At 43.8% G+C, this 20157-nt stretch overlaps 1 long non-coding RNA gene across 1 annotated transcript; it reads right to left on the bottom strand.

The window, feature by feature from the left end:
* Positions 1-8310: 8310 nt before the first annotated feature.
* On the bottom strand, positions 8311-16932 carry LOC142826839 (uncharacterized). The gene is made up of 3 exons (XR_012901100.1): positions 16834-16932; positions 12625-13043; positions 8311-9514 (listed from the first exon to the last, which is right to left on the bottom strand). It is a non-coding gene; the product is annotated as an uncharacterized LOC142826839 (long non-coding RNA).
* Positions 16933-20157: the final 3225 nt, after the last annotated feature.

The following is a 20157-nucleotide window of genomic DNA, read 5'->3' as shown; positions in this document are numbered from 1 at the left end:
GCACTCGGCCATCAGCACGGCTGCACTTCCCGCAGGCTGCCATTCGGGGGGGGGGGATCAATCAAGGGGCTTCAGGAGAGCTTCCACCCCGAGGAGCCCACAGAGCCAGCCCAGTCCTCCCCATCAGGGGCTCATACCCCATTCCTCCCTCACCTCCTTCCACTTACCCCTCCCTAGCCCCCCTTCCTGATGTACAAAATAAAGGACACGTGTGTTCAAAAATAGAAACTCTCTTTACTGAACAAAACTCGGGGAGAGAGGGAAAAGGAGGTGGGAGAGGGGAGGAAAGGGTGGGAGAGGGGAGGGCAACTAAAATGATCAGGGGTTTGGAACAGGTCCCATATGAAGAGAGGCTAAAGAGACTGGGACTTTTCAGCTTAGAAAAGAGGAGACGGAGGGGGGATAGGATAGAGGTCTCTAAAAGCATGAGTAGGGTGGAGAGGGTGCATAAAGAAAAGTTCTTCATTAGTTCCCATAATAGAAGGACTAGAGGACACCAAATGAAATGAATGGGTAGCAGGCTTCAAACTAATAACAGAATGTTCTTCTTCACAAAGCAAATAGTCAACCTGTGAAACTCCTTGCTGTAGGAGGCTGTGAAGGCTAGAACTAGAACAGAGTTTAAAGAGAAGTGAGATAAAGTCATGGAGGTTGGGTCCATGGAGTGCTATTAGCCAGGGGGTAGAAATGGTGTCACTGGCCTCTGTTTGTGGAAGGCTGGAGAGGGATGGCACGAGACAAATGGCTTGGTCATTGTCTTCGGTCCATCCCCTCCAGGGTACCTAGTGTTGGCCGCTGTCAGCAGACAGGCTACTGGGCTAGATGGACCTTTGGTCTGACCCAGAATGGCCATTCTAAGCTCAGGGCTCAGGGTCGGGGGTCTCACTGGACCACCCTGATTTTCATGCACACCTGCTCCTGGGTGGCCAGGCTGGCAGCTATCCTGCCCTAGACAGCCACTCTCCTGTGCCTGCTGCGGAGGTTGTGGATGAGGTCCACGATGTCTGCACTAGACCAGGCGGGTGCCTGCCTCTTGCGGACCTGGGCAGGCTCCCAGGAGCCACCAGCCTGGTCCCAGAAAGAGGGGGAGGGCTGGGGGGCATCGGGTGGCTGGCTCGAGCCGTGCCAGGTGCAGGGTCTGCTGGCTGGGTGCTGGCAGGCTTGCACTTGGCACAGGCACCGTAGCCAGACCGTGGCCCTTTAAGGGCTCCAGGGCCGGGAGGGGGGCAGAAGAGTTTCCCTGGTGGTGCCCAGAGTGGCCACCAGGGAAAGCTGGGGAGGGCTAGCCTCCCACTAGTTCGAATTAAGTGGCTACACATCCCTTAATTCGAACTAGTTAATTTGAACTAGGCGTTAGTCCTCGTGGAATGAGGTTTACCTAGTTCGAATTAAGCGCTCCGCTAGTTCGAATTAAGTTCGAACTAGCGGTTTGCTAGTGTAGCGCCTATCAAAGTTAATTCGAACTAACGTCTGTTAGTTCGAATTAACTTTGTAGTGTAGACATACCCCCAGAGTTTCTCAAATCCGGTCACTGTAGCCACATGCAGCCATCAGGGAATTTACTGCAACCACAACTGTGTCTTGAGCAGAGATAGTTGGTGGGCAGGAGGAAGGGCAGTACAAAGCAGCTGCCCTTCTCTCTTGTGTCCAGCTGTTGTTCTGAGATGTGCTGCCTTGTTGTATGCTGGTGCCACCAGCAGGAGATTGGCACCATGTACTGAACAGACTCCAGAGGGCAACACATCTACAGATATGTGGGGCTGGAGACTGTGTTTTGTGTGGGTGGAACCTTCAAACTCTGCAGACAGATGGCAAATTTCCAAGGGTATGTCTACACTACCCTCCTAGTTCGAACTAGGGGGGGTAATGTAGTCATTCGGAGTTGCAAATGAAGCCCGGGATTTGAATTTCCCGGGCTTCATTTGCATAAAGCCGGCCGGCGCCATTTTTAAATGCCGGCTAGTTCGGACCCCGTGCCGCGCGGCTACACACGGCATGGACTAGCTAGTTCGGATTAGGCTTCCTAATCTGAACTAGCTGTACACCTCGTGGAACTAGTTCGAACTGGGGGGTAGTGTAGACATACCCCAACTTACCTTCCCCAGGGCTGAGAGGCTACAGAGCTGGCATCAAGCTTCAGCTTACAAGGGCTCCAGGAGCTGCCTTCAGAACCCTTCCCATTCCTGCTTCAGGCTTGAAGTTTCAGCCTCCCACACCTTTGCTACCCCAGCTTCAGTGATGGGGCTCCAGCGGTGGGCTCTGGGTTTCATCCTGGGGTGGTAGGGCTCCAGCTTGGAAAAATTGTCAGAGAATTCATAAGCAAGTGCTAGTGGCCCACTCTGAGGCCACCAAAAATTTTATGAGCACCCTTCTAACCAGTACTTTTATTGGAAGAGGGTGGAGTTGTCCCTTGCCGTGCAGAACGCAACATGTTGAAGCCTAATTCTAATGGCAAATTGAGACAGAAGAATATTCTGGAAATAGTCCAAAAATCGGGCCTCTGTCACTCCCTAGGCCAATCTGGTTGTTGCCATGAGTACAACTTACACTCTTGGTTTGCAAGCTCAGCAGTGATACAGCTTTAAAGGAGCACAGAGAACAAACTCCTCTCTCACCTTAGAAGTGTTCTTTCCAAGACACACTGGAGGGGCAAAGTGATGAAGCGCTGCTTTCCTTGTTCTGCAGATAATTAGAAGACTTTCATCTCTAGAGCTGTCATTTCAGCACTTTTTAAGAGCTCTACATTCCCTAGACATACTTTTTAAAAGGTGAGTTACATGCCGAATACCATATATGATGGCAGAACAATTCCCTTAAAGTTTTCAGCTTGGCAAAAGTTCACCCCAAGGCATAATTGACTAATCGATACATTTTAGACACAGCAGAATCATTTTTATTTTTATAGGGGAGGGGGCAGAGGGCTAGGCTCCTGTTGGAGCATTATATTAAAAATAACCATAGCCCTGTGCTTGCATATACACAGATGGGAGAAGTGATAAGGATTGTTTAATGGAGTTGGTAATGGTATTGATCTCTCATTCCTTAAAATGGAACTTGCAGCTTAATCAGATCTGCAGGTGTCTCTCATTATTTACATTGCCTAAGAGGATTAAATATTAGGGGGAAAGTCTCAGGGTTTGCTTTGCCAGATAAATAAAAATCAATTTGTTTTTGTTAGTAAATGTGTTAAATGTAGCACGGCAACAAATCCTGCAAACCTCTGGAGGATGCTTTTTACAAGGCGGAGTAGCCACTGAAAGGCAGCAAAACCATTTCTATGAACAAGGAACTACATAGGAGGAATACAGTGTGTTCTATTCATTTCTATGGGGCTGGACAATTACACACATTGGGTTTTTTAAAAATCTTGTTTCCTGGTAATGGCTTGGGCTTTTCTTATGCAAAGTGTTTGTGCTTGAGGCCACATTCGAGTCATCTCTTTGTTCACGTATGGGGGCCAGTCAATGCGGCTATTGACATAAGCAAGAATCTGTACTTTGCTATATTTCGATCATGCTGACACTAATGTCTTGTCTTGCCCAGAAGAGCAAATCCTGCCTCTTCTCTGTCCCACACACAGCTCTGTTTACTTCCTCTGCAACGGCTGCTATAGCCCTACTTTCCAGAAAGCAACTTTGCTGCCACTCTCCAATGAGAGCACAAACCCTCCATTCTCTAACCTTCCTGCCCCCCATCCCGCACACACACTAGGCTATTCTCCTCAGTGGCACCTTCTACTTGTTTGAGCTTTACAATGAGAGCAGGCTTTTCCCCAAAAGATGGGTCCAGTTCCCTGCTGATGCACACACAGGATTTCCATGCCTGAATCAATAAGAGAGCAGCTCCTCATGTCATTTGATTTCCTGTCATTTGATCAACTGATACCTGCTGTTGTCCGTTTACCTTTGTAAACAAATGTGCAACAAAGTATTCCATCAAAAATTGAGTCCATTAGACTCCAATTGCATGGAAACAATCAACAAAATTACATGGGTGACATATAGTGTATGCATGACTCTAGGAACCCCTCCATGGGAGCTGGCAAAAGGGCTCACTGATAACTAACATCAACTCTTCTCAGCCTAACAACCCCCTAAACAGCATACACTGCAGTCATGGTATTGAGCTATGCAAAATGTTATGCAAGGTATCAAATTAGAGCTTATGTCTTCCTGGTCATTTCCTAAGTGACGCAAGATGGGATGAAGATGGACAGCCCTTGCTGGGTAAAGAACAGGTTAAGAACTATTTAGAAAAGCTAAACGTACATAAATCCATGGGTCTGGACTTAATGCATCCGAGGGTACTGAGGGAGTTGGCAAATGTCATTGAGGAGCCTTTGGCCATTATCTTTGAAAAGTCGTGGGGATTGGGAGAGATCCCGGATGATTGGAGAAAGGCAAATGTAGTGCCCATCTTCAAAAAAGGGAAGAAGGACAATCCAGGGAACTATAGGCCAGTCAGTTGTACTTCGGTTCCTGGAAAAATCATGGAAGGAATCCTTAAGGAATCTATTTTGAGGCACTTGGAAGAGAGGAAAGTGATCAGGTATAGTCAGCATGGATTCACAAGGGGCAAGTCATGCCTGACCAATCTGATTAGCTTCTATGATGAGGTGACTGGCTCTGTGGACATGGGAAAGTCAGTGGATGTGATATACCTTGACTTTAGCAAGGCTTTTGATATGGTCTCCCACAATATTCTTGCCAGCAAGTTAAGGGAATATGTATTGGATAAATGGACGGTAAACTGGCTAGAAGGCCGGGCCCAGTGGGTAGTGATCAACAGCTCGATGTCAGGATGGTGGTCGGTTTCTAGCGGAGTGCCCCAACATTCAGTTCTACGACCGGTTTTGTTCAATATCTTTATTAATGACCTGGATGAGGGGATGGATTGCACCCTCAGTAAGTTTGCAGATGACACTAAGGCTATGTCTAGACTGCAAGCCTCTTTCGAAAGAGGCTCTTTCGAAAGATACTTTTGAAAGAGCCTCTTTCGAAAGAGAGCGTCTAGACTGCACGTTGAACTTTCGAAAAAGCGGCTTGCTTTTTCGAAAGAAAGCATCCAGCGAGTCTGGATGCTCTCTTTCGAAGAAGCCCTATTTACATTGAAGAATGCCTTCTTTCGAAAGAGGAACTTTTGAAAGAAGGTGTTCTTCCTCGTGAAATGAGGTTTACCGCCATCGTAAGCAAAGCCGCGTTCTTTCGATTTAATTTCGAAAGAACACGACTTGAGTCTGGACGCAGGGGAAGTTTTTTCGGAAAAAGGCTACTTTTCCCAAAAAAAAACCTGAGTCTGGACACAGCCTAAGCTAGGGGGAGAGGTAAATATGCTTGAGGGCAGAGATAGGGTCCAGAGTGACTTAGACAAATTGGAGGATTGGGCCACAAGAAATCTGATGAGGTTCAACAAGGACAAGTGCAAAGCCCTGCACTTGGGATGGAAGAATCCCAAGCATTGTTACAGGCTGGGGACCAACCAGCTAAGTAGTAGTTCTGCAGAAAAGGACCCGGGAGTTACAGTAGATGAGAAGCTGGATATGAGTCAACAGTGTGTCCATGTAGTCAAGAAGGCTAATGGCATATTAGGGTGCATTAGGAGGAGCACTGCCAGCAGATCCAGGGAAGTGGTTATTCCCCTTTATTCAGGTCTGGTGAGGGTACATCTGGAGTATTGTGTCCAGTTCTGCCCCCTTCCCCCACTAGAAAAAGGATGTGGACACATTGGAGAGGGTCCAGCGGAGGGCAACCAAAATGATTAGGGGGCTGGATCATATGACCTATGAGGAGAGGCTGAGGGAGTTGGGTCTGTTTAGTCTGCAGAAGTGAAGAGTGAGGGGGGATTTGATAGCAGCCTTCAACTTCCTGAAGGGAGGTTCCAAAGAGGATGGAGAAAGGCTCTTCTCAGTAGTGACAGATGGCAGAACAAGGAGCAATGGTCTCAAGTTGTGGTGGGAGAGGTCCAGGTTGGATATTAGGAAAAACTGAGTGTCCAGTGACAGGAACTGGATACCACAAGGAAACTCTCCCCCATGGGGCTGGGGAGCACCAAGTATAGCCTTCAAAAGAAAGTCTGGCAAAGTCCTGAGAAGTTTATGTGGGGTGACTAAAAGAGAGGGAGTGACAGGGAGCTGTCACCCAGACAGGCAACAGCAAATATCTTTTGCTCAGGCAGAGGGGCAACACAGTCACTCATAAGTCTCATCACCTCAAGAAAATATCACAACATGGAAGAAGTTTTTATTATTATTTTTAGCATCTGCACAAATCTGTCTACAGGAGAAAACAAGATGCTTATTCTGCACTTGAAGAGCTAAATTTATTTCTGAACAGGAAAGAGGAGAAGTCATCTTTTTCTATGACAAAAAGTCACACCAGAGGTTACCCTTCTAGGACATGATCCCACAAGGCATTGAACATTCTCAGCTCAACTGCTTTGGAAGAAGAGACCACTTGGCATGTGACAGGTCAGATCTTCACTAGTATCCATAGGCTTCACAGAAAGATTGAGTGGGAACTAACATGTTTTAAGAATAACTTCTTAAATCTAAACTAAACCCCATCTTTCCTTTTGGTCATAAATATGGGCTGCTCTTACTCTTAGAGCACAAACAGCCTAGCTGTCATGAGCTGCTATGATTTATGGGAAATCTCCAACACTACCTCCTTGTCCCTAAAATGCAGTTATTTGCTCCTTTTGTATTTGCATAGGAAGCTAACTTTCTCCTGATAGTTCCATTTAGGACAGAAGTCTACAGGCTTCCAGATGGTGCAGCTGCAGACTTTTCCCTACAAGACTGCATGCTTTGTTTCAACTAGAAAAGGGTTGGAGCCACCAAATTTGAATCCCGTTTTTGGACACCCTAACGCTCATAGACGTATGGACAGAGGGGTATGATTCAGTTCATGTCACATTTTAACTGCATTCACCTATAGCTGTCAATACTATTCTTTACTATCAAAGATGGAAGTTTATTGCTGACTAAAATGATCATTCATGAAATTAGTGGTTATTCACCTTATCAAGAGGCCAATGTGTGACCTGCTCTGACATTCTCACCATGAGCAGTTCTTAACATGCTAGAGGAGAAATGAATCCACCTCTTACATGATCTGTTAAACACAAGTGAAGAGAAAATTGGTCCATTGCAAGATGTTTTTGTAGGTTTTCTGTGTTTTCCAGAACTATATCACACTTGTCTAGAAGAAATGAAAATGGATTTAATTTTACAAATTTAAAGTGAATTCATGGTGCACCACTGTTTTTGCACTGTAATCTTTATGAGAATGGAATGTCGCAGTTGTAGTACCTCTTGGATGTTTTCTCCAATGCTTGACTTTTATTCTAACAAGCACCACATGAGGTGTTCAAGGTGTAGAGTGTATTGCTTCAGACTTTAAAATATTCTCTGTCATTGAAATGACTCACACTTTCTTCCCAGAAAGTAGTACTGCAATTTTTCCTGGTTCTTACATATGGCATACGACACAACAAGGTCTTTTACTGCTCCTGGGCACAAGCGAAAGAGATAGCCATGAATCTGGCTCATTATTAAGAGTGGTGAAAGCCTCACTCCTGCTCTGTCTCCTTTACATTAGCTGACAGGATCTCAGCAGTATAATGGCACACAAAAAGCTCCCACTCCAGTTCATGGATTCCAGCACAGGGGGTGTGCCAGTGGTGGAACTAGGGCATAGTGGGGACTGGGACACAGCCCAAAGCACAGAAGCCAATAGAGCAGTTTGTGGAGGTCCCCAAAACTGGCTATATTACACTGGGAGCCTATCCCTCAGGTAGTCAGATGGCTTAAAGCTACCCTAGTCCCTCTCTTGCTGCTCTGATAGCTTAGAGATGCAACACAAAGCTATGTCTTCACTATAAAACAATGGGCTGTGTCTAGACTAGCATGATTTTCTGCAAATGCTTTTAACGGAAAAGTTTTTGCAGAAAATCATGCCAGTCTAGATGTGGTTTTGCGCAAGAAAGCCCCAATCGTCATTTTCGCCATCGGGGCTATTTTGCGCAAAACAGTTTTTAACCTGTCTACAAATGTAAAATACATTTGTGCAAGAGGGCTTTTTCCCCCGAACGGGAGCAGCATAGTATTTGCGCAAGAACACTGACAATCTTACATTAGATCATCAGTGTTCTTGCGGAAATTCAAGCGGCCAGTGTAGACAGCTGGCAAGTTTTTGCCAGGCTAGACGCAGACATGGAATAATTCCCCTGCTTGTGTACACGTACTTGCACCAGCACTTAAGGCAGTGGAAGTTTAAATATTGTGGCATGGGTAGCAGCAGTGGAGGCTTGTCTTAGCCATGCCCAGTACATACCCACGGATTTGAAGTGGGTTTGAACTGGACTCAAATAAGCCATGTCTTCATTGCTGTTACCCGCGTGAGACATGGGTATGAATGTAGAGTAAGGCCTGGTCTAAACAAGGTCAAACAAGTTTAGGTCGAACTTAGCCAGACTAGGTCGATTTTCTAAACAATGAGTCCACACCATCAAGCCTGTTCAGCCAACTTAAAGGACTGTTAAAGTCAATTTCAATATTCCTGATTTTCACAAGGAGTAATGGTAGGCTCATTGCATGGTCAACTTGAGGGTAGTGCAGATGCAGTCCTGTGAAAGTCAACGTTCTTGGCCTCTGGGAGGTGAACCACAGTGCTCCAATGTGACCTCTCTGGCCGGAACTTTCAACTCTGCTGCCTCAGGAAATTTCATTTTCTGTTTGGCCATCATGGCACACAGACCTCACCTCAGCAACACACCTGACCATGTATGCCAGGGTTCCAAACAAGCTCCAGTGTGGAATGTGCAAGAGATCCTAGACCTGGGGGGAGAGGAATCTGATGAGGCAGCATTACAAAGCAGCAAAAGAAATGCTGCTATCTGTGCCAAGATTGCACAGGGCATGGTGGAAAAACGATACAGCAGGGAGGCCCAGCAATGCAGTGTGAAAATAAAGGATCTCAGGCAGGCGTACCAGAAGACAAAGGAGGCAAACAGATAATCCGAGTCATTATTGCCACAAACATGCTGCTTTTATGAGCCACTGCACGAGATTCTGGGGAAGGGGGGAAGCCAACATAGTTCACGGATTCCTCCCGAGAGACGCTTTCAGGCAACAGCCTTGGGCAATAGCAGGGGGGACATTGTGGATGAGGTAGAGGAGGAGAAGAATGATCAGTGGACAAGCAGATCATTCGATATCAGGACTCAGCCATGACTGATCTCAGCCAAGTCCTTTTTATATCTTTGAAGACAATCCCCTTCTCCCACGATATATCACTGCTAGACTCTTATGGTTGGGAGGGCACTTCTAGTGAATTCACATTTTTAATCATGCTACAAGGGTTAAGGCAATTGGGTGTCGTCTGTGGTAGTCACTCTACCTACATAGTGAGGGCTCCACAGAACAGTTTGTTAATGCGTCTGGAGACGGAGTGAGAATCCTCCCGCACATCTTCATAAAACTCACCAAATTCCAGTGTCTTTTCTCCCAGGTTCTCTAGAATGAGAAGGGGCAGAGGGAGAGTCAAGGGTAGCCCTCCACCACCAAGGGTGGTGTGATTGCTGAACAGGAGGATTGTAATCCACTGCTCTCCCTTCCCCTCCTCCCAGAGCTCCCACACTGAATTCCTTTTCTAGTCCTGCATCTGAAAGTTTTGCAGACACTGCTGATCACCCCATATCTGCATAACTATACAGTCCCACCAGTCTATGCGGCTACGTCTACACTGGCATGATTTTCCGGAAATGCTTAAAAGGAAACAGTTTTCTGTTATAAGTATTTCCGGGGAAAGCATGTCTACATTGGCAGGATGCTTTTCCGGAAAAAAATCACTTGTTCCGGAAAAGTGTCCGTGCCAATGTAGACGCACTTTTCCGCAAAAAAGCCCCGATCGTCATTTTCGCGATCAGGGCTTTTTTGTGGAAAAGAAATCTGTGCTGTCTACACTGGCCCTTTTCCGGAACAGTTTTCCGGCAAAGGACTTTTGCTGGAATGGGAGCAGCATAATTTTTTCAGAAAAGCACTGATGATTTTACAGTAGATCGTCAGTGCTTTTCTGGAAATTCAAGTGGCCAGTGTAGACAGCTGGCAAGTTATTCCAGAAAAGCGGCTGATTTTCTGGAATAAGTGGCCAGTGTAGACACAGCCTGCATGTCTCACAGGACCAGAACTGGCATTCCACTGTGTCAAGAGGATTGACTGCCACCTGCATCTGCCAATTTCTCCTCTCAAGTGCTTCATAAAACTCTGTTCATGGCCTCACATTATTCCTCGGTCAGGTGAGCCCTGGCTAGAATCTGTACATACCTCAGAATAAGGTGTGAGATGTTTGCTATTATTGCCATAGCACTTTGCTGCTAAGTGGGAACCATGTTTGCCCTGCTATGACATCTGCACAGATAAACGAGGTGGGGGGAGGGGAGCACGAAAAGATTGCTGTTGTTTTCAAGCAGGGGGGAGGGAGAAGAGTGCATTATGGGACACCGACAACATGTAGCCAGAACCATCCTCTACACTGCCTTTGTTCCATCAGGCACTGGGAGTCTAAGCCAGAATGCAAAGGGGTGGCAGGAATTGTGGGACAAAAGTGAATTACGCAAAAGTAGACAGTAGCCACCTGCAGGGGAAGCACTACCTCGAATTCATGTGCATAGTGGGGACATGTACTTTTGACTTTACAAAACCAGTGTTTAAAAAAAAAAATCAAGCTTAATAAATTTGACCTCATCTAGTCATGTAGACATGGCCTAAATCAACTGAAATCACTATTCTGAATTTACATAAGCAGGGCTGAGAGAAGAATTTGGCTCCTCATTATTTGATAAGATCCTAGCCCTATTTAAGTTAATCATGCCAGAATTTCATCCCTTTATTTGTAATGGCTGCATCAGTTTGTGCAAAATGTTAATGATTTTCTAATTCCATGAAATCATTTATCCCTTATGAGTAAGTTCTGTTACCACGCTGCCACATCAACTCCTGCCAAGTCTTCTCCCCAGACTTGGTAGTCTGAAAGGTTGCTCCTGAAGGTCTTTCCTCAGATCTCCATCCCCACCCCAGTTCTTTTATCTCCAGGACTGAACAAAGTAGTGAACCATACCCATGACAACAAATGTATCAGTTAGCCTTCCCCCAGCATGCTCCAATGCTTGCTAGCAGAGCAAATGAAGAGAATCTCCTTGCCATTGTTTTAGACCCCTCGAAAATAATCTTTTCTGGAACTAAATAAAAAATTAAGCCCTCGTCCTATACTTTCATTGCAGAGGAGAAGAGAGGAAAATATGTTGAACTGAACAACACTACAGTTTCATTTATTACCAAGAAAAGCAGGGACTGACAACAAATTTTGTACAATTTTGGCAAGTTAAAAATTTGTGAGGATTATTCAACTTGATGTATTTTTTCTACCCTGTACTTTGGCCAGTATTTTAAGGCTTCCTACAACCCCAGATAACTTCAGATGCTTCTATGTAATCTCCTTTTATTTATTTATTTTATTTTTAATGCACAGCACATTTTCTGTTCTGCCTCTGGTTCAAGGGTATGATCAGTGCACGTGATAAGGTGGCACTCTAACTGTCCTTTAGCCAGGCTGATTTATGAAGTAGCTTTCCCCTTTCTTTTCCACTGCCAGTAATGTAATATAAAAAGGAAATATAATATGGAGCTGTAAAATAATTGATTCACTGGTGTGTACTATCAAATGAACTCAGTTCAAAAAGGCAGAAGAGCAAAACAGTTGATTGTCACATTTAACAGTGACAAATGCCATTTTAGTGTTATGGAATGAAGCTAATTCTAAACTTCCTTGCACTGCAGCTGAGACATGAGTGACAATGTATGGTCTCCTTTTCAATTTGTGAATCTATTTTGTGCCTTTCCTCTTTCACTTTCTTTTGTGGTAATAGATGAAAGTGGATTCTAAAAGTTCTCATTTGGTGGATTTTTTTCCAAAAATTAATGCTCATCTTTTCTTGAGAGTTGTGACACACCAGATGGTTCTGTCAAAACTTTGTGCCCAAATCTGGAATTTAAGTGGATGGAGAATTTTCATTGAGTGCAATAGGCATCTTTTAGATGCAGCCCTTAGACAGTGTCATATAAAAATAGGTAATCCTAACAAAGCACAAGACTTTTACAGGTTGAACTTCTCTAGTCCGTCATTCTCTGGTCCAGTAATGTCCATGGTCTGGAATGATTATAGGTAGCTGGATGTCCACTTATTATGGGTGTGGCCAAGTTTCCTGTGAACCCATAAAGTTTGTTTACAGCCACCAGTCCTGGCTCTGTGTTGTTATTTAGCTCTGATTTACCCCTCAATGTCTTTTAAGAGCCCAGTAAGCAATGGAAGTGTTGGTCATGCTGTTACACAATATTGACCTCCTGTGGTTTGACAAATTTTCGGATTCAGCAATGGTCAGGTCCAGAGGGTACCAGACTAGAGAGGTTCAACCTGCACCGTGTAGTGAACAACCAATTTATTCATGCCAAATCCACCTGTGCAGTTCCATGTAGGCTCATCAACAAGGTCTGCCATGCCTCTATCATTGAAGCCAAATCCTTGGCCCTATGCTAAGTCTGTTTGTTTCATTAGTCAAGTGACTCACCCTCCACCTTGCAAAACTCTCCACTGTTGCTGTGCTGTAATGAGGGAGGTTAGGAGATGGCTGATGGATCATCACACTCCTGCATCCTCTGTCTATAATCTTGATCCTTCACTAGTGTGTCTTCAGAGTAATGTTAATTGTAGAGCAGGTGAAGCATCAATGGAGCACAGTACCACATTACACAGGGGGTATGGACTCCTCATTCTTATGGCCTCCTGACCCCAGTATCATTCGGAAGAACCACACCATTGTGTTCAAAGCTGCCTACACCAGGAAATGCGACCAGAAAATTAGCTTTCTTCATTTTACAGGGAAATGTAGCAGCTGCCATCTTGACTGATACAACAGGCACTGAAGAGAAAATTTTCAGAACTGAGTTCTACCTCTTCAACTGCAGTGCCAGAATCTATAGCTGGAGACTGTAAATATAGTAAAGTGACATCCAGGGGTTAACTAGGTTACTCAGAATATTATGTTTATGATAAGAGCCCAGTCCTACATTTTACTAGGTGTAGACACACAATTGGGACCATATAGAGCCCCACTAAACATTACAGGAGTCCTTAGAGGGACACACACACACACACACACACACACCCCCAAGACTTAAAACAAGACAACAAGTTAGTGTGACAGACAGTCACAGGGAAGAGGCGGAGGAAGGATCTGGGAGAAGTCAATATTGTAATGCAGCTACCTACACTTCCAATGAGCTAAACTTGAAACATTCTGAACCAGATACACTTTTTTAATTTGCATATTCATTTTTTAAATTTCCCATTGAACTACCCCACTATGCAGTCTGGAAAAACCCAGTGATTTTATCTCACTGCATTTTTACTTATAGCCTCATTGGAACCCCTACTTCAATCTACTAGCTACCAGTTTAGCTAGGTACGTTGCAAGCTGTTGCTTGTGAGTACAGGGGTTTGTGTGTGCTGCACAGACTAGAGGGTAAAGTCTGGTCCCTTCTTGGTTAGCATAACAACTACAAACTGATTTTCTTTCAGTGTATTCATCATTCATAAATATTCACCAAATAAAGTAGTTTTGGTCAATAACATTTAGTGGTTGTTCCATGAACTCTGCTTTGACTGGTTACTTACTGTGCCGTGTGATTGATTAACTGCTACATGAGACTTTTCCTGCTCTCTGATTGGAAGACTGAAACATTTTAAGTGGGAAGATAATGAAGGATGCATTTTGCAGTGAACAACATGTTGGGAATTCATAAACATTTTTATCAGGTTTTCCAAACACTTAAGAACAAATACTATCATCCTGTCAATCATAGTGAACCAAAATCTGTAATTTATTCACTACTTGGGGATTTTTCTTTTAGCATTTCACCAATTCTAATAGTAAATAATGGGATAGATTGTTTCTCTTTAACAATGTGATGTGTATTCTACTTTCATAGCTCTACAACTGCACTGAGATTTTTGGCACATACAAAGCTCTTTATGTTTCAGAAATTAAAATCTTTGAACTAATAAAAGATGTCTAGAAAATTTAAACACTTTTAGAGAATTACTGCAGATCTCTCTATTAAATCACAATGGAATTGAAATTACATTTTATTTCTTATGAACTCATCCTCCGGTAAAATTCCACTTCTGAAATGTTGACCTTGAACATGTCTCTTAGTATCTCTGATTCCTAATCTAGTCACATTTTAATGGATTTCCATTAAAAGCTAGACTGTGAAAGGTATGAATTTGGCCTTGTACTTTGCTGTCCTTTTAAGGGGAAAACAGAGGTAGGAGATATTTGTGTATATAACCCCCAGTCAGAACCTGATCCAGTTACCAACATCATTGAAAGGGTTTCCATTGATGTAGTAGATGTCAGATTGGGCCTTAAATATTTTGGCATAATCTTTTCTCCCCATTCCACATGATATTTCATCCTGCTCCCAACTTCACGACCACTTTGGAGAATATTCGAGAGATAACTTCTGCGTTCAGTATTAAACTATTCTAGGCTAGTTTAAAACTTTGGTCCTTAGGATGTAACATCAATAGTCAGAGATAAGAACTGGCATCTGTCCAACATGCACGGCAAACAGCACAGATTAGATGTAAATCAATTTGCAAGGAATGTCTCTTTGTCCTACTATGTAGTCAGTGCCCTCCCCATTCAGAAAAAACAAAAGCCTATATCAACATCCAAACCCACATGTTTCACTTTGAGCTCAGGAAGAGAGTGATGTTTCTAACTGACTATTTTAATTCCTGCATCCCTTCATTCTTTTCTCCTTTATGGTGTATCTGGTCTAAGAATGTGACATGAACTTGTGAAGCAAGATTGCAAGCTTTCTTAAAACAGTATCCTTTAAGCATTGGCCATCAGTTAGTATGTGGCAGTTCAATCAATATGAGATTGCATCAAAAAACTATTCCTGCCACTTGCAGGAGCAGGAGGTCAGAGGGAATGTCTGCTCTGAATGGCTAACTAAAAACTCCCTATTTATCTCATTATGTGCAGCAACACACTAAGTATGATTTTATATCCTGACCTGACTGTTGGAGCAACAGTGATCAAAGTTTACAACCTCTAACTGCACAGATTCAATAGCATCCGCTTCTCTGTTTTCTTTTGTGTTTCTTTTTAATCAAAGACAACACTGTTTTTTTAAAGCTAGTTCTTTTTTTCAAGGGATCATTGTTAGCTTGTACCCATGTTGGTCCAGTCAGGATTTAGCTAACAACACAAAGGACCTGATCCAGCTCCCACCACAATCAATAAAAGAACTCTCGCTGATGTCAGCGGGTGTGAGGGTGCATCTACACAGCAGGGCTTGCGTAGCTTATTGCAAAATTGGGAGCATCTACACAGCACTTATTCTGAAATAGAGCCTCTTCCTCTGAATTCTCTTACTCCTCGTACAATGAGGGTTACAGGAGTCGGAGCACGATGTCTTCCAGATTGACAGTATTTCGACATTATTTCAAAATAACTTCCTGCTGTGTAGACACAGACTAAATTATTTCAAAATAATGCTAGTTATTTCAAAATAATGTTGCTGTGTAGACGTACCTTAGAAGAAGCCCCAAATGCACTAGGGAAAAGATTTTCAAATGATAGTTGACACCCGGATCATAATGCCCTTTGTTTCTTTCAAAAAATCTCTCCCTAAGCTACTTTTCAAGTAGGGGCTAAAGAGATGGAGGTGGGAAATGTAGAAGAGTTGCTACATCCCTAGGGGTATGTCTACACTACAGAGGGGGTTTTTTTTAACTGCCATTTTTCACTGAAAAAACTTCAATTACATCCACACTGCAACTGCAACTGATTTTCTTTCAAAAGAACAGAGGGGTTTTTCCAGCATTGATAATCCTCTTTTCTTTAAAAAAGGAAAAGAGCTCTTTCAGAAAGAGGCGTGTGTGGACAGGGAAGAGGGAGTTCTTTCGGAAGAAGAGGAAAGAGGAACAAAGCACAGGTGCCCTAGTGGCCACTCCATCCATAGTAATCACAGTTTAAATGCAAGATAACGTCCATTCAGTGTGGACACTATCTTTCAAAAAGAGATGTGCTTTGGCAGTGTGGACGCTCTCTTTTGGAAGAAGTTTTTTCTGAAGATCTCTTCCGGAAAAGCCTCTTCTGAAAGAAGCCTGCTGTTTAGACATAGCCTAGTGGAAATGCTGTTTTTCCCTGTCTTCCCATCCTGAACTATAGTTGTTCTGAAAGCAGTCAGGGAAGTTTTACTGCTCATTTAAACTAATTGGAGCCAAAACTCCTGTCATGTGGATTCTACTGACAAGAAGGGCCAGAGATAAAGGGGGAAAATAATATTCAAGAGAGATTTTAAAAATAAAAATAAAAAAGCAAAAACAGTAATGCCTTTAAAAAAATAGGAATTGATTTGCATGCCTCTTTTCCAGAACAAGCCCTATTCAAGCAGGCCACACTCTGCCCTTCATGGAGAATGATGTACCTTTCTCCAAGTACAGGATCTGAGTTACAATAGCTGCTTTTTTTGCTTGGTGATTACAGGCCTGAGGAATGGAAGGTCATACTCATCCTGTACTGTATGATTATCTTAGTTTCTGTAATTATATAGACTCCTTTGTCCTGCTTCCAGACAGATTTTTGATCATACAGAGAAATACAACAAGGATCTCAGAGGTGAATAATAACAACAACTGTTTGTGAAAATAAGCTTTTTTCTTTCTAAGCACTCTGTGAAACCATCATTATAGATGTTACCTTTCTGCCAGCTGCAGTTGGCAGCAACAAGGACCAGGTTCAATATCTACAGGTTCCTCCTAGCTATGCAGAGCTGAATCAGTTCAAGTTCCCTAGAGAAGGGAAAAGGAACCTAGCATTAATGTGGAGAGTAATAGAGAGGTGGCCATGTTAGTCTGATTGTGATAAAACTAAAAAAGCAGTCATGTAGCACTTTAAAGAACAACAAGATGGTTTATTTGGTGATGAGCTTTCGTGGGGCAGATCCACTTCTTCAGATCATCTCAGGCTTCAGAGGCACCAGCAGCTGATCTCAAAGTTCGAGAAACACCACAACTCAAAATCATGTGCAAACATCCACCCCAGACTGCATTGGGCAGTGTCTTTTGCCATCGTTTCTCAACCTATGATATGGAAGTCAAGCAAATGTTCCCGTAACTTGCCACTGCCCTCTCCCTCCAATGCACCCAACTCACAGCTGCAGTCTTTGGTCAGCAGCAACCCAGAGTTCATGCAAGTTCATTGCCACTTGTGATGGAAGCCATTAAGCGCTGGTGCAGCCTTTGTAAATGACTCACACGTACCATCATTTACACTGGCACTGCTGGCCATTGATCCTAGCACTGCTTCTTCCCCTGTTCAGACTGCCAGCATGGCAATTCACTTTACTGTCACATGCTGAGGTTCCACCACTTAACCCAGCTCTGTGATTGCAGGGGCTAGCAGGGAAGCTCACTGCAGGTTGGGCAGTCACATGAGGCCTAATACTGAACAACTAAATCTATTTATTAGTGATTTCAGGTTTAGTGATCCCTTAACAAAATCCTATTGAGTCTAACCAGCTCTGTTTTTAAACAGTATGGGGGAAGGTGTCAAAAGGCATCTAAAGGCTGGTCTACACTACAGACATATACTCTTTAAAGAGCATCTACATCACGAGGTATAAACAGCTATCCACACATTTCACCTTCACTGGCACTTAGCATCCCTTCCTCCTGGTTAGCAAGTGAGGTTCAGTTGAAGACAATCCACTGACAAGGGGATAAGTCCAGTTCCACTGTCTTTTACAATTCCATTAACCCTGCATGACTGTATCCCACCACCAGCCAAAGCTTGACCATTTTGCAAGAGTAGTTCCTTCTGCCCACACACTTAAGCAAATGAGATGCATTTATGTAAATTGTGTGTGTGTGTGTGTGTGTGAAGTCTTTTTCCACAGCTCACCATTAGATGTCAGAGGAGAGCTCACTCAGACCCTACTTCCAGAGGGAAATTTTACCAGGTCTGAAAGGCTCGTTCTATAGCTACAAAGTGCTTTTGAAATTATTCATCTCTGAGAAATGGGGATGGATAATTTGCAACTAATAGTTTTAAGTGTTGGCTATGGAGCTCCCTTGACTATGAATATTAATTTTTAATAAATCTTATGTGGCAACGTTCTGGCTGTGCCCCATGGATCTCGTGCTACTAGCGGATAATATTCGCCTCAGAGACTTGCTGTGGTCCTATACACAACCCCTTTCTCTTCACAGGAGGCAGAGTACACAGCTTTGTGAGCCATACTCATCACAGGCTAGTCCATGGTTTTGGGGTAAAAACCCCCAGATAGTCCTAGTCTCCCTTCTTGGGCCTGGGGGAAGGTTTGGGGGAGTACCCGGGCCTGTCCACTACTCCAGGTTCCAGCCCAGGACCCCTAAAGTTGCAGCAGCAATCAAGGTTGTTTTCCCTTCCAACTTGAGAGCTTTTTCCCTGGGCCACTTCCCCCAAACAACCGCTCCAAAATGTCTCACTCTGGTACCTGTTAACCAGCTCTCAGCTCAGACACAGATTCTTCTTGTTCCTCTGTTCTCCTTCCAGTCTGTCACTCTTTGTCTTCCCTCTCTTCTTACCTAGGGAGGCCTTTAAAGCAACTCCACTGGATGTAATTGGCTGCAGGTGTTGAGTGGTTTGCCTGAGGGAGCAATCTAGTTAGTTAGCCCCAGGTGTTTTCCTGCCTTCCTGCAGCAAGATCAAGTAATTTACTGTGGGAAGAGAACACCACTTATCCAGTGCCCTATATACCTTTATTTCACTGGAGTGTGGCAGGCTACTGGCTTAGGTCTGTCACACTTAGTAAACTGGGAAAATTCCAATGGACTTCAAGGAAGCCAAAGTTGTGCCACTATTTACAAATGGTAAGCAAGATGGCTCATGTAATTACAGAGATAACTGGACATTGATCCCAGGCAAAACAATGGAATAGCTGATACAAAATTTAATCAGTCTAGAATTAAAGGATGAAAATGACATTAATGACAGTCAGCATCATTTCATGGATAATAGATCAGACAAACAATTTTGATATCATTCAGTTATTACAAACTTGAAGTTTCAGCAACATTAGAGGTTTTGCTTATTAGAAGCCTAAGTTGGTTGGTTTCTTTCCCTGTTTTGTGTTCTTTGAGTAGAGAGGATCTGAATACTTTTAGAAAACAAATTACACGAGGAAATGTGGGATAAAATTGAAACTAAAGAATGACCTGAGGGATCACTGCAGAACTTCTCTGCTACAAATGAGCTCCTCATGTGGACCCAGCTACTGTGCACTAAAGTTTGGAAGAGCAGTAGGTCAAAATGTATTATGGAACCTTTACTGTGCCACAGCAGGGTCTACATGAACAGTCAGTGCACAGCAGGCTATATAAGGCTGCAGAGTCACACCCCTGCTCACCATGCAATGACACTTCATCCAGGCACATCCAGGCTGTGTCTAGACTGGCAAGTTTTTCCGCAAAAGCCTTTTTTCCCCTGCTTTTGTGGAAAAACTTGCCAGCTGTCTACACTGGCCGCTTGAATTTCCGCAAGAACACTGACGATCTCATGTAAGAAATCAGTGTTTCTTGCAGAAATACTATGCTGCTCCCATTCGGGCAAAAGTCCTTTTGCGCAAAAGCTTTTGCACAAAAGTGCCAGTGTAGACCGCTCAGATTTGTTTTGCACAAAAAAGCCCCAATCGTGAAAATGGCGATTGGAGCTTTTTTGTGCAAAAGTGCATCTAGATTGGCCCGGATGCTTTTCCTCAAAAAGTGCTTTTGCAGAAAAGCGTCCGTGCCAATCTGGACACTCTTTTCCGCAAATGCTTTTAACTGAAAACTTTTCCATTAAAGGCATTTGCGGAAAATCATGCCAGTCTAGACGTAGCCCCATAGTTTCCAATAAGGTACTGCAACAGTACCAGAGCTCTGTGATGTGTGGAGGCTCATACTGGACAGTAAGATGTTTGATTACAGCATGGGTTGAGGGTGAATCTGTGGCTTAGGGAGGCTAGCCCCCAAGCTGGCCCCTTCTGCCTGAGGTCTCACCCCT

Source organism: Pelodiscus sinensis, chromosome 2, assembly GCF_049634645.1.
Source record: "Pelodiscus sinensis isolate JC-2024 chromosome 2, ASM4963464v1, whole genome shotgun sequence".
Taxonomy (NCBI): domain Eukaryota; kingdom Metazoa; phylum Chordata; order Testudines; family Trionychidae; genus Pelodiscus; species Pelodiscus sinensis.
The sequence above is the reverse complement of the archived record's forward strand: the minus strand, read 5'-3'. Positions and strand labels throughout refer to the sequence as shown.